This window comes from Bos taurus, chromosome 7 (assembly GCF_002263795.3).
Source record: "Bos taurus isolate L1 Dominette 01449 registration number 42190680 breed Hereford chromosome 7, ARS-UCD2.0, whole genome shotgun sequence".
Classification (NCBI taxonomy): Eukaryota; Metazoa; Chordata; class Mammalia; order Artiodactyla; family Bovidae; genus Bos; species Bos taurus.
The window spans coordinates 101588206-101602337 of NC_037334.1; the positions used below are offsets into that span (position 1 = coordinate 101588206).

General features: G+C 40.5%; 1 long non-coding RNA gene across 1 annotated transcript in view; it reads right to left on the minus strand.

Annotated features, from left to right (window-relative positions):
* Positions 1-11635: 11635 nt before the first annotated feature.
* Positions 11636-14132, minus strand: part of LOC132345842 (uncharacterized) — a 68818-nt gene continuing 66321 nt past the window's right edge. The window contains exon 3 of the long non-coding RNA XR_009495426.1: positions 11636-12139. This is a non-coding gene — a long non-coding RNA (uncharacterized lncRNA). The remainder of the gene's footprint in view (positions 12140-14132) is intronic.

The following is a 14132-nucleotide window of genomic DNA, read 5'->3' on the forward strand; positions in this document are numbered from 1 at the left end:
AGTAAATAGCAGTTTCAAGAATATATTTTTTTGTTAATTCAATATATCCAAAATATCATTTCAACATTTAATAAATATTAAGGTTATCATTGGGTTTCCCAAGTGGTGCTAGTGGTAAAGAACCCCCGTCAATGTAGGAGAATCAAGGGACACAGTTTCAATTCCTGGGCCGCGGAGATCCCCTGGAGGAGAAAATGGCTAACCCACTCCAGTATGCTTGCCTGGAGAACCCCAAGGACAGAGGAACCTGGTGGGCTAGAGTCCATAGGGTTGCAAAGAATCGGACATGACTGAAGCAACTCAGCATACACACATGCACAAAGTTACCACTGAAATAGTTTACATTCCTTTGTGTCATTTTTAAACTCTAAAGTCAGTTATATATTTTGCACCATTAGCATATTTTGATTCGGACTGGCTCATTCCAAGTGTCAATAGTCACCTGTCACCAGTACCTACCATACCGGACAACCCTATGCATTATACAAGTTATAAACAACTTCTACAAATTATAAGGTTCAGAAAGTGCCAATATCACCTCAAAAATAAACTGCTCCTCTAGTACATGTCTTGTTATAATGTACAAAATTCTTAAGGCATACCTAACTTGATTCTACCCAAGGCAAATGGATAGAAATCACTTAGAAATCAACAAAGCGTATCAAGCACAAACCAACAGTCCAAAAATTGCCTTCTGTTTGGGGCTGCATTTTGACTTACACCTTCAAGCCATAATTTGTTTTTCATTCTGCCCACTTCAGGAAGACATAGTGCTTATGGGAAAAGGAAAAAAAAAGTTCTATTTGAAAATGCTTTAAAGTGTTCAAAAAGGAAAAGTTCCTTTAAAAAAGTCTATTTTAAAAACAATAAAAGTTGATTAACTTTTGCTATGAAGGGTCATGTAGTAAGTATTTTAGGCTCCGTGGGGCATACGGTACCTGCCACAACCTCTTGACTCAGCTATTGCCGTGAGAAAGAAACCGTAGGACATAAGTAAACAAATGCGGGTTCCTATGTTCCAGGAAAACCGTTTATAAAACAGATGGTAGGATCACAGTCTGAAACCCTTGTTCTAGACAAATTTTCTTATAAATGAAAGAAAACCAGCTCTAATTTATTGGATATTTATTGGAAGCAAGCGGAAAAATTGTGAGCCAAGTGTTCAAAAGATGTCATGATGTATCCATTCCCCATTATTGGCCAGTAGCGTCTCCAGATTGCAATGCCTTTACAGCTCATAATCTCAGAAGGAAAGAGGAAACACTGTCTACTCTAGCAACTATTAAAATATCAGTCCCTGAAAAGATACTGAGGTCTCGCTTAAGCCATTTCCCCATTCTTGGATCAGTTGATGTTACCAGTGAAAGGAGACCACTCAGTGGCCAGCACAGCTCACATGCGCCCGTCTATGAAGGCCAATAGAGTGAGAAAAGAGACATCGGATCGCCAGCTTCACTGAAAGCAAGAGAAGCTGGTAATAAAAGTGTGTGGAGCAAGAATTTATGATTTAAAGAAAAAGGCAAGAAATGCATGACAGAGACAAATTAAAACAATTTACCAACAGCATCATATCTCAGGACATAATCACAACTACCCATTAACTCCAGTGAGCAAAGAAATACTAAAACAAGGGCTTTTCATTTGAGAGTGTTAGGCACTGAGTTGGGATAGGAGACTAAACCAGACCATAGGTATAATGAAAGTCTCATGCGGAGCAAAAGACGCTATGTACAGACTCTAACCATGGACATCTAGTGGAGGACAATCTCCAAAGAGTGGGGGTTTCTAATAAGCAGGCCAGGCACTAAGTCGTACGGTCTGAATCAAGGGAATGTGTCCTGACAGAGGTCACTGATATTTGCAAGGAAGGGACTCCTGTCTTGTAGGATCTTGGGTTACCATTCAGTTTTCGAAAACATGATTGCAGATAGCAGAGACAGAAAGAAGGATGCATATTGGGTTTTCAAAATGAAAAGTACACGAATCTGAGTAACATGGAAACATATCTTACCATATGTAAAATAGATAGCCAACGGGAATTTGCAGTATGGTTCAGGAAACTCACACAGGGGCTCTGTATCAACCCAGAGGGGTAGGGTGGGGAGGGAGATGGGAAGGAGGTTCAAAATGAGGGGATATATGTATCCCTATGGCTGATTCATGTTGAGGTTTGACAGAAAACAGCAAAATTCTATAAAGCAATTATCCTTCAATTAAAAAAAAAAAAAAAACACTTGTGATGGTTAATTTTATGTATCAACTTGGCTAAGCTATGGTGGCCAGATGTTTGGTCAAACACCAGTCTAGATATTGCTTTTTAGATGTTAACATTTAAATCAGTAGATTTTGAGTAAAGCAGAATGTTTTCCGTAATGTGGGTGAGGCTCATCTAATCAACAGAAGGCCTTAAGAGGAAAAAACTGAGGTCTCCGAAGGAAAAAAGCGTTCTGTCTCTAGAATTAATTTTTTTAATTAAATTAATTAATTATTATTTTTTTAAAGTAGACAAATCTGAATTCGTGCTGATGGCAAGAATCATGCCCTGACTCTTGGTCTGGTGTTCTTTCAGCTCTCCCTCCAGAGGTCAAGATTTTCCTAGAAAACGCGACAAGGTCGAGCCTGAAACTGACGACCAATTTCTAAGCCTAGAAAGAAGATGCACAAGTCAAGAGTAACTTAGAGTCTTTTTAAAGATTAAAGGAACGTTTCTATTCTCTGAGACAGCTGGAATGCTTTTTAATTTTTGCTCTTGTTTTTTATTATAATTTTAATTTAACAGGTAGGGAATGATAATCTTGGAATATGATCTGAGAAATTTGATACGATCTTGAAGCTCATCATTAAAAGTAATATTTAAATGTTTCTCACGATATATTTTCAGGTTGTACCCTAATATAAAATAAAAACAAAAGCTGTTTTTTATGGCACAAAACTAAAGAAAATAAGGCTTCAGCATCATAGAAAATAGGCTCCATTTTAACCATATTCCTGAAAGTAAAACTGAGTTGTTCTAACAAATATTATGGCTTAAATATGGCAGAAATTTACTTTTCTCTAATATGACAACCCAGAGTAGGATGATCTGGTAGCTCGCCTAGGTTATGGAGGTTCCCAAGCTGTCAGGGAAGTTCAGCTAACTTCAATACAAGTTTCCATCTGTGGGTTCAAGACTGCTCAACTGTCAGCGTTTTTCAGTTAGTGAGCAGCAGAAAAGACAAAGGAAATGAAGAGCAAGCAGTGTCCTAATAAGGAAGTGGCAAGGAAGTGGCACATATCTTGTTCAATCACATCTTACAGATAAGACCTCAGTGGTATGACCACACCAACCTGGGGAGCTAGAACGAGCTCTTCAGTGGGTTTTTCTATTAAATAAGAGAGATTGTATATTAGTGCTTGGTTTTTACCACCTACCATAATGGAGAAGGAAATGGCAACCCACTCCAGCGTTCTTGCATGGAGAATCCCAGGGACGGGGGAGCCTGGTGGGCTGCCATGTATGGGGTCACACAGAGTCCGACACGACTGAAGCGACCTAGCAGCAGCAGCAGCATACATGCCTTTAACAAACATTTAATAAGGGATCCATTTATTTTTGATGGGGTCCATTACCATTCAAAACAGCAAATAACGATTTTAAAAATAGAATACAGTTACTGCTCTTGAGAAACAGTATAGTGAAAAAGATGTCCATGGAAACAATTTTAGCAGAGTAACTGCATTATTTTGGAGTGTGTTATGAGGTTTTTTTGAGCACAAAGAAAAAAACCACTATTGTCCACAAGAAAAAAAGTCAAGAAAAGGTTCATAGCAGAGATAGTGTTAGAGCTAAATGCTTTTAAATCATTAAGAGTTCACCAGGTAAAGTGAAAAAGGGTGCTTCGGTGAGGAAAGTTTTGGCAGAACGTAGAGGTCTTGGGGAAAGGCAAGTAGTCTCGTATGAGAGGATCTATTCAATGTGTGTGTGTGTGTGTGTGTGTGTGTGTGCGTGCGTGTGTGAACATGCATTTGCCTGCACATGGATATATAGTTGTTTTAGGACAGAGAAGTGAAGTGAGGGAGTGAAGAGTGAGAGAAGATAAGTCAAGAAAAGTGCACAGAGGGACAGACTTCCCAGGTGGTCCAGTGGTTAAGACTCTGCCTCCCAATGCAGGGGTTACAGGTTCAATTCCTGGTCAGGAATGCCACAAGGTAGGAAAAAAAAAAAAAAATGGGCTCAGGGACCAGGTTGCAAATGACTCTGCAAGGAGCTTGATCTGGATTGTGAAGCCATTGAAGGATTTTTAAGCAGGGAAGGGATGTGGCAGGCTAGCATATTAGAAATTTCATTTTGGTTGAAGTCTCCTCTTATGAGGCCTACAAGGGAAGAAGGATTCTTCATTTTGATTTAATTCAGCAAACATTTATTGAACACTGTCTTTGTGCCAGACCTACTCATCATCCTCCCAGAAAAAGCCAATTTTCAGTGAAATCAAAAGACAAAAGAATCAACTTTATTGCCTGGAGGCACTTCCCATTTGATAAGTTCTCTCTTAGGAGGTACTTTGGTCCTTAAAGGACAGAAAAGATGAATAAAATATGGTTTTTCATTTACATTGGCCTCCAGGTTCACCCGTATATCCCCATTGGGTTCATACAGGCTCTCATGCAAAGAAAATAAAACAAAAACACCTTCCCGCAAGTCTACCCCACTAGGTTTCAGATGTAACTAGATTGCAGGAGTGAGAAAAATTTAGAGGAAATTGGTGAAACATAATATCTTTTCAGGCAGTTGGCCCATCACCCACAAGAACAGCCCAGAATTTCATAGGTGGATCTCATTTTTTAAAATGTGTGACCAGAGAGGAAATGATAAGACCAGATACCAGGAAATTACTACTCTAGTTAAGATGAGAACCAGCCTCACAGCTTTACACAATTTCTCGTCACTTTTTTTTTTCCCCCTCGCCATTCTTTATGGGTGAAACGAATTTCTGAGTTGGGAATTTTATCACTGTACATTTGTGTCTGGCTAAATAAATTCCAAACTATTTCCTGCTATCCGATGTGTCAAATCTTCATTTTACTTTCCAAAGATTTCAGTCAACTCATTAAAAATTACTGGAGCAGTAAGGCTACTATAATACAAAAAGGAAATTTTAAAATTCTAGAAATATCATCCGGATATTAATGTATTTATTTTCACCACCAGATGGCATTATTTAATTTTTTTAAGTTAAAAAAACAAAAAAACTTGCTAACATAACATGATGTGTGTGTGCTCAGTCTCGTCTGTCTTATTGTGACCCTGTGAACTGCAGCTTGCCAGGCTCCTCTGTCCATGGGGTTCTCCAGGCAAGAACACCAGAGTGGGTCGCCTGACCCAGGGACTGGACCTGCCTCTCTTCCCTCTCTTGCACTGGCAGGTGGCTTCTTTACCACTGCACCATATGGGAAGCCCACTGACATAATACCCACAGCAAAGTATTCAAAGGAGTTTAATATGTGAGTGAGTAGTCTTAAAAGAACCATCAAAGAAACGGATTATGCTTTTCCTCTGTTCCAGCCCCATGCATCTCTACAAGATGTTGCTTCTTTTGAAATCAGCTGAAGATTAAAAACGTTTAAGGGACACACTTGGGGGCACTAAGAGAGGAGAATCAGGCCCCAAGAGCTCAGATGCTTTAAAAATGAGTAAAGGTAATTAATAATAATGATGTCTTGAATGCATGGAGCAGCTGTCTACCTCGGAGCTCAAAGAGCTTCCTTCATTATCTCCTTTATCCTCCTTCAGAGATCAGATCAGATCAGTCGCTCAGTCGTGTCCGACTCTTTGCGACCCCATGAATCGCAGCACGCCAGGCCTCCCCGTCCATCACCAACTCCCGGAGTTCACTCAGACTCACGTCCATCGAGTCAGTGATGTCATCCAGCCATCTCACCCTCTGTCTCCCCTTCTCCTCCTGCCCCCAATCCCTCCCAGCATCAGAGTCTTTTCCAATGAGTCAACTCTTCATATGAGGTGGCCAAAGTACTGGAGTTTCAGCTTTAGCATCATTCCTTCCAAAGAAATCCCAGGGCTGATCTCCTTCAGAATGGACTGGTTGGATCTCCTTGCAGTCCAAGGGACTCTCAAGAGTCTTTTCTCCAACACCACAGTTCAAAAGCATCAATTCTTCGGCGCTCAGCCTTCTTCACAGTCCAACTCTCACATCCATATATGACCACAGGAAAAACCATAGCCTTGACTAGATGGACCTTTTTTGGCAAAGTAATGTCTCTGCTTTTGAATATGCTATCTAGGTTGGTCATAACTTTTCTTCCAAGGAGTAAGCGTCTTTTAATTTCATGGCTGCAGTCACCATCTGTAGTGATTTTGGAGCCCAGAAAAATGAAGTCTGACACTGTTTCCACTGTTTCTCCATCTATTTCCCATGAAGTGATGGAACCCGATGCCATGATCTTTGTTTTCTGAATGTTGAGCTTTAAGCCAACTTTTTCACTCTCCACTTTCACTTTCATCAAGAGGCTTTTGAGTTCCTCTTCACTTTCTGCCATAAGGGTGGTGTCATCTGCATATCTGAGGTTATTGAGATTTCTCCCAGCAATCTTGATTCCAGCTTGTGTTTCTTCCAGTCCAGCATTTCTCATGATGTACTCTGCATATAAGTTAAATAAGCAGGGTGACAATATACAGCCTTGACGAACTCCTTTTCCTATTTGGAACCAGTCTGTTGTTCCATGTCCAGTTCTAACTGGTGCTTCCTGACCTGCATACAAATTTCTCAAGAGGCAGATCAGGTGGTCTGGTATTCCCATCTCTTTCAGAATGTTCCACAGTTTATTGTGATCCACACAGTCAAAGGCTTTGGCATAGTCAAGAAGGCAGAAATAGATGCCTTTCTGGAACTCTCTTGCTTTTTCCATGATCCAGCGGATGTTGGCAATTTGATCTCTGGTTCCTCTGCCTTTTCTAAAACCAGCTTGAATATCAGGAAGTTCACGGTTCACATATTGCTGAAGCCTGGCTTGGAGAATTTTGAGCATTACTTTACTAGCGTGTGAGATGAGTGCAATTGTGCAGTAGTTTGAGCATTCTTTGGCATTGCCTTTCGTTGGGATTGGAATGAAAACTGACCTTTTCCAGTCCTGTGGCCACTACTGAGTTTTCCAAATTTGCTGGCATATTGAGTGCAGCACTTTCACAGCATCATCTTTCAGGATTTAGAATAGCTCAACTGGAATTCCATCACCTCCACTAGTTTTGTTCGTAGTGATGCTTTCTAAGGCCCACTTGACTTCACATTTCAGGATGTCTGGCTCTAGGTCAGTGATCACACCATCGTGATTATCTGGGTCGTGAAGATCTTTTTGTGCAGTTCTTCTGTGTCTTCTTGCCATCTCTTCTTAATATCTTCTGCTTCTGTTAGGTCCATATCATTTCTGTCCTTTATCAAGCCCATCTTTGCATGAAATGTTCCTTTGGTATCTCTAATCTTCTTGAAGAGATCCCTAGTCTTTCCCATTCTGTTGCTTTCGTCTATTTCTTTGCATTGATCGCTGAAGAAGGCTTTCTTATCTCTTCTTGCTATTCTTTGGAACTCTGCATTCAGATGTTTATATCTTTCCTTTTCTCCTTTGCTTTTTGCTTCTTTTCTTTTCACAGCTATTTGTAAGGCCTCCCCAGACAGCCATTTTGCTTTTTTGCATTTCTTTTCCATGGGGATGGTCTTCATCCCTGTCTCCTGTACAATGTCACGAACCTCATTCCATAGTTCATCAGGCACTCTCTGTCAGATCTAGGCCCTTAAATCTATTTCTCACTTCCACTGCATAATCATAAGGGATTTGATTTAGGTCATACCTGAATGGTCTAGTGGTTTTCCCTACTTTCTTCAATTTAAGTCTGAATTTGGCAATAAGGAGTTCATGAGGTCTGAGCCACAGTCAGCTCCTGGTCTTGTTTTTGCTGACTGTATAGAGCTTCTCCATCTTTGGCTGCAAAGAATATAATCAATCTGATTTCAGTGTTGACCATCTGGTGATGTCCATGTATAGAGTCTTCTCTTGTGTTGTTGGAAGAGGGTGTTTGTTATGACCAGTGCATTTTCTTGGCAAAACTCTATTAGTCTTAGCCCTGCTTCATTCCGTATTCCAAGGCCAAATTTGCCTGTTACTCCAAGTGTTTCTTGACTTCCTACTTTTGCATTCCAGTCCCCTATAATGAAAAGGACATCTTTTTTGGGTGTTAGTTCTAAAAGGTCTTGTAGGTCTTCATAGAACCGTTCAACTTCAGCTTCTTCAGTGTTACTGATTGGGGTACAGACTTGGATTACTGTGATATTGAATGGTTTGCCTTGGAAACGAACAGAGATCATTCTGTCATTTTTGAGATTGCATCCAAGTACTGCATTTCGGACTCTTTTGTTGACCATGATGGCTACTCCATTTCTTCTGAGGGATTCCTGCCCGCAGTAGTAGATATAATGGTCATCTGAGTTAAATTCACCCATTCCAGTCCATTTGAGTTCTCTGATTCCTAGAATGTCGACATTCACTCTTGCCATCTCTTGTTTGACCACTTCCAATTTGCCTTGATTCATGGACCTGACATCCAGGTTCCTATGCAATATTGCTCTTTACAGCATCGGACCTTGCTTCTGTCACCAGTCATATCCACAGCTGGGTATTCTTTTTGCTTTGGCTCCATCCCTTCTTCTGGAGTTATTTCTCCACTGATCTCCAGTAGCATATTGGGCACCTACTGACCTGCGGAGTTTCTCTTTCAGTATCCTATCATTTTGCCTTTTCATATTGTTCATGGGGTTCTCAAGGCAAGAATACTGAAGTGGTTTGCCATTCCCTTCTCCAGTGGACCACATTCTGTCAGATCTCTCCACCATGACCCGCCCATCTTGGGTTGCCCCACGGGCATGGCTTAGTTTCATTGAGTTAGACAAGGCTGTGGTCCTAGTGTGATTAGATTGACTAGTTTTCTGTGAGTATGGTTTCAGTGTATCCTCCTTACTTCTATCTAACCATGACATCAAGAATGCAGTGGACATACCCATTGGTTTGATTTTGGTTTGAGTTTGGGGGACTCTAGACAGGAATAGTCTCTCCTGATAAAATAAATTTTCATTTATGGTTACAACTGCAACACATGCAAATACACAGTATGTTTTTTTAAAGTAATGGAACAAAAACATTAAAAATCACAAATATGTAGAATTGCTTGAACTGGTGTGGAAGCAAGGCAGAGTAGCTTGAAAATACATGTTATGGAAATTCAGTACAAGAATAATTTGCAAATAAAAACAAAAGTAAACAAGTGGGACCTGATTAAACTTAAAAGCTTTTGCACAGCAAAGGAAACTATAAGCAAGGTGAAAATACAACCCTCAGAATGGGAGAAAATAATAGGAAATTAAACAACTGACAAAGGATTAATTTCCAAAATATACAAGCAGCTTATACAACTCAATGCCAGAAAAACAAATAATCCAATCAAAAAGTGGGGGGAAGACCTAAACAGACATTTCTCCAAAGAAGACATACAGATGGCTAACAAACATATGAAAGACGCTCAATATTGCTCATTATTAGAGAAATGCAAATCAAAACCACTGTGAGACATCACCTCTCACTGGTCAGAATGGCCATCATCAAAAAGTCTACAGATAGTAAATGCTGGAGAGGGTGTGGAGAAAAGGGAACCCTCTTGCACTGTTGGTGGGAATGTAAATTGATGCAGCCACTATGGAAGACGGTATGGAGATTTCTTAAAAAGCTAGAAATAAAACCTCCATATGACCCAGCAATCCCACTCCTAGGCATATACCCTGAGGAAACCAAAATTGAAAAAACACATGTACCTCAATGTTCATTGTAGCACTATTTACAACAGCTAGAACATGGAAGTAACCTAGATTTCCATCGACAGATGAATGGATAAAGAAATTGTGGTACATATATGCAATGGACTATTACTCAGTCATAAAAAGGAATGCCTTTGAGTCAGTTCTATTGAGGTGGATGAACCTGAAGCCTATTATACAGAGTGCAGTAAGTCAGAAAGAGAAAGGTAAATATCATATACTAACACACATATACAGAATCTAGAAAGACGGTACTGAAGAATTTATTTGCAGAGCAGTAATGGAGAAACAGACATAGAGAACAGGTTTATGGACATGGTGGGAGGGGAGGAGAGGGTGAGATGTATGGAGAGAATAACATGGAAGCTTACATTACCATATTAAAATAGATAGCCAATGGGAATTTGTTGTATGTCTCAGGAAACTCACACAGGGGTTCTGTATCAACCTAGAGGGGTAGGGTGGGGAGGGAGAGGGGAGGGAGTTTCAAAATGGAGGGGATATATGTATCCCTATGGCTGGTTCATGTTGAGGTTTGACAGAAAACAGCAAAATTATGTAAAGCAATTATCCTTTAATTAAAAAATAATTTAAAAAACAAAACATACAAAAAAAGAGAATAATTTGCTATATATCAGATAGTTTCTAAAATATGTATTGAAAATGAGATGACTTTTTCCAGTATCCAACCCAGGATGCAAGGTGTCTGATTATAAAATTAGAGAATATTGAGGTTTCTTTTTTTGTCCCACTGAAACTGTGCCACCTTCTTCCTAGAATCCTGAGTCTTATGAATATTAAACAGACTTAAAATACCCCTTTCTCTAAGAAACTCTAGCACTTAAAAGCATTTGCTAACATGTTATTCTAAAGAGAGGTTCTAATTTTTTTAAACCTGTTTACTGAGAAATTGCAACCTGATAAGAATATGCCATCTTTTTATAAAAGAAGTTTTAAAATGTGAGCCCTCTAGAAGAAATTAGCTTAAAAATTTGTGGTCTATACTTATACTAGAATACTACCTCAAAAGTAAGAACTATGAATGTTAGGGGCCTACCAGAATATAGTGAAACAGATCTGAAAATCCTTTTTTTGTTTTTTTTTTGTTTGTTTTTTTTTTTTATTTCTGGGAAGATTTCTTTATCCATCTCCTTCTCTTCCATTATCTAAAATATGCATGCTCAGTTGCTTCAGTCATGTCCAACTCTTTGCAATCCTATGGACTGTAGACCACCAGGCTCCTCTGCTCATGGGATTCTCCAGGCAAGAACACTGGAGTGGGTTGCTATGTCCTCCTTCAGGGGATTTTCCCGACCCAGGGATGGAACCTGCATCTGCAGGTTCTGCATTGCAGGCAGATTTTTACCTACTGAGCTAACTGCGTGCTCAGTCACTTCAGTCGTGTCTGACTCTATGAGACCCCATGGACTGTAGCCCACCAGACTCCTGTCCATGGGATTCTCCAGGCAAGAATATGGGAGTGGGTTGCCATGTCCTCCTCCAGGGGATCTTCCTGACCCAGGGATTGAATCCAGGTTTCCTGCATTGCAGGCAGATGCTTTACCATCTTAGCCAGGCTTCCAGCTTCACTCCAGCCCTACTTTCTCCTTCTCCCAACCCTACTTATTAGGTATATCTTCAGCTCATAAGAACAGCCACCAAATTATTCTCTATATGCTTTTTGCCTTTATTGGACAGAGATCATAAGATGCCACAAGGGGAGAAAAGATAAAAATTTCCAGAATCAATGTTCAAGAGAAGAGCCCTCTTCTCTTAAAACCCCTTGATGAAGTTACCACCAGTTTCCACGAGGATTTCTCTGAGTATTTTGAAATGTTATTATGATTTTATTTTTCAAACATTACAGATCCCCTCCTGTAGTAGGATTCCAAGAGAAACAACATTCTTCGTAAATCATCTTATCTATTACTTCCATTTTATTCAAAATAGCTGCAATCCCAAGTGTATCTGCATGGCCCATACAAGGCATTATTGGCCTAAAACCGACTGGTACCGTGGAAACCTGAAGAGTCACTGGTGTCTTGCAATCAGTGCCTGTTTGACAAGGAATTTCAAAGAACTCCAAATCATCTCAAGCCCTCCTTCTGATCTGGGCTAGTTTCCAGGCTAGTGTCTGGGGTAAGGAACCTTTGGAATGACCTAGCAGCAGTCCAGAACTCTCTAGTAAGTTCTCACCAATTCTGAGAGCTGTGTTTGATCCCATGCCTCATTCTTCATCTCCTGAGCAGTTGTGGACCCTTCTCCCTCCATGCATCTCGCACCGTCTGCAAATGAAACCATCAATCAGTAAAAACCCTTTACTGAAGTGTCACTGTATGCCAGGCACTGTGCTTGATACGTTACTAATAATAACACCAGCAACAAAGAAGAAAAGAGATAGCCAAGATACCCAAGCTTATATTCTAATGACTCCCGGGGAACTATCAGGTAGAAGGGTCAAGTAAGAGAAGGGTTAACTAGTCTGGATATGAGGACAGGAGCCCAGTAGGACTCCAGTCTATGCTTTTTTAGGTCTCTTTATACTTCATATTCAGAGCTGACGCCAGCTACAGGAAAGAGTGTGTTGTCAAATGAGCTCAAATTCCAGGATTCATATTTACTATCCAGTGACTTAGGCAAGTTATCTGATTCTCTCAGCTTTCATTTCCTCATTGGAGTCCTGGCCTTGAACAATGACTCCCTTACCAGATGGCAGGGACAATTAAATTGGATGGTATCTGGGAGGCACTGGACACAATGGATGGCTTCTATCAGTGACTCACTAAGAACATGGCAGGTTTAGCATTTATTGAGCAGCCTTTTTTGGACCAGGATCATTGCCAGGTTATTGCTCATGTACCATCTCATTATTTCTCCAGAGCAGCCTGAGGGTAAACCTTATTATTCTTATTTTATAAGGAGACTCAGAAAGGCAACTGGCCTAATTTTATACAGCTAGCAAGTTGTGGGATTGGATTCAAAGTCATGTCTCTTCATTTCAAACCCAGACTTTTTCCTTTATATGTTTTTTGAGGAGCACACGCTGTCTTGAAAGAGACATCCATCTCCCAGAGGACTCTCACAAGGTACTCAGTTATGCAGTCCAGTTCTGCAGCCCGTGGGTCAAAGCTGTGCAGCTGCTGAAGCAGGCCCTTGTCAGGTTCATGCAGCAAGGGAGGATTAGGCTCCTCCCACAGGATGAGACAGACGGCTTTCATGCTTCTCCCTACAGAGGACATGTTGCTGCAGTCTGCAGATTGAGAAGGGAAGAACTAAGCGGATTGTTCTTTGTACAGTAATGAGTGGGTGGATTCCCAAAGTTAATGGTGCACCAAATGTGATGGAGCAGTTGGCATAGCTGGATACATGGAAATGTCTCTCTGTATGTGCTCCTTAGGAAAAAAAAAAAAAAAACCTCAAAGGAGAAAAAAGCTACAGGATGAAAGACAAGAGAGTAAGCGGTAAGTTCCAGAAGCCTATCAAAGAACTGAGAAGCCTTGGAGATCAGTGCTTAGCTCTCCTTTATAAGCTGTTCTCCCTGCATTTGCCTTTGGATTGAGTCATATGGTGAAAGGCAGATGTGTCCATTTAAACGTTAATGAACTCAGATCTGGTGCTTGTATTCATATTAGTAAATTTCTTGAGTCAGAAGAATCCCTGGTGGCTCGGTGGTAAAGAATCTACCCGCCAAGGCAAGAGACACAGGTTCGATCCCTGTGTCTGATCCTGGAAGATCCAACATGCCACAGAGCAGCCTAGCCCATGCTATTGAGCCTGTGCTCTAGAGCCCAGGAGGCTCAGCTACCGAAGCCCTCACACCCTAGAGCATACGTCCCAAAACAAGAGAAGCCACTGCAATGAGAAGTCGTGCAACTGGAGAGTAGCCCTTGCTTGCTGCAACTAGGAAAAGAGCCTGAGCAGTCGCGAAGATCCAGCATAACCAAAAATGAATAAATAAGTAAGATGAAATAATTTTTAAAAAGAAGAGTATTGGAAGCAGAATATCTAGGTAAGTAAGTTATCATTTGGGTGCATTTCAGCACTGTAAATCACTATCCATCATTCATGTGCAAATGGCAACCTGGCAGTGTTTTGGGTCCATCTACCATAAAATGATGGAGATTACTAATTGCTCTACCTTCTTTTCACTTTACTCTGCATCTTATTTTCCAAGTCTTATCCATCATTGATGACATTTTTAATCCACAGTACAGGAAATTTGATTCTAAACACTATGTACTTCTTTGTACATGTTTTAGCATTACAAACAACATTCTT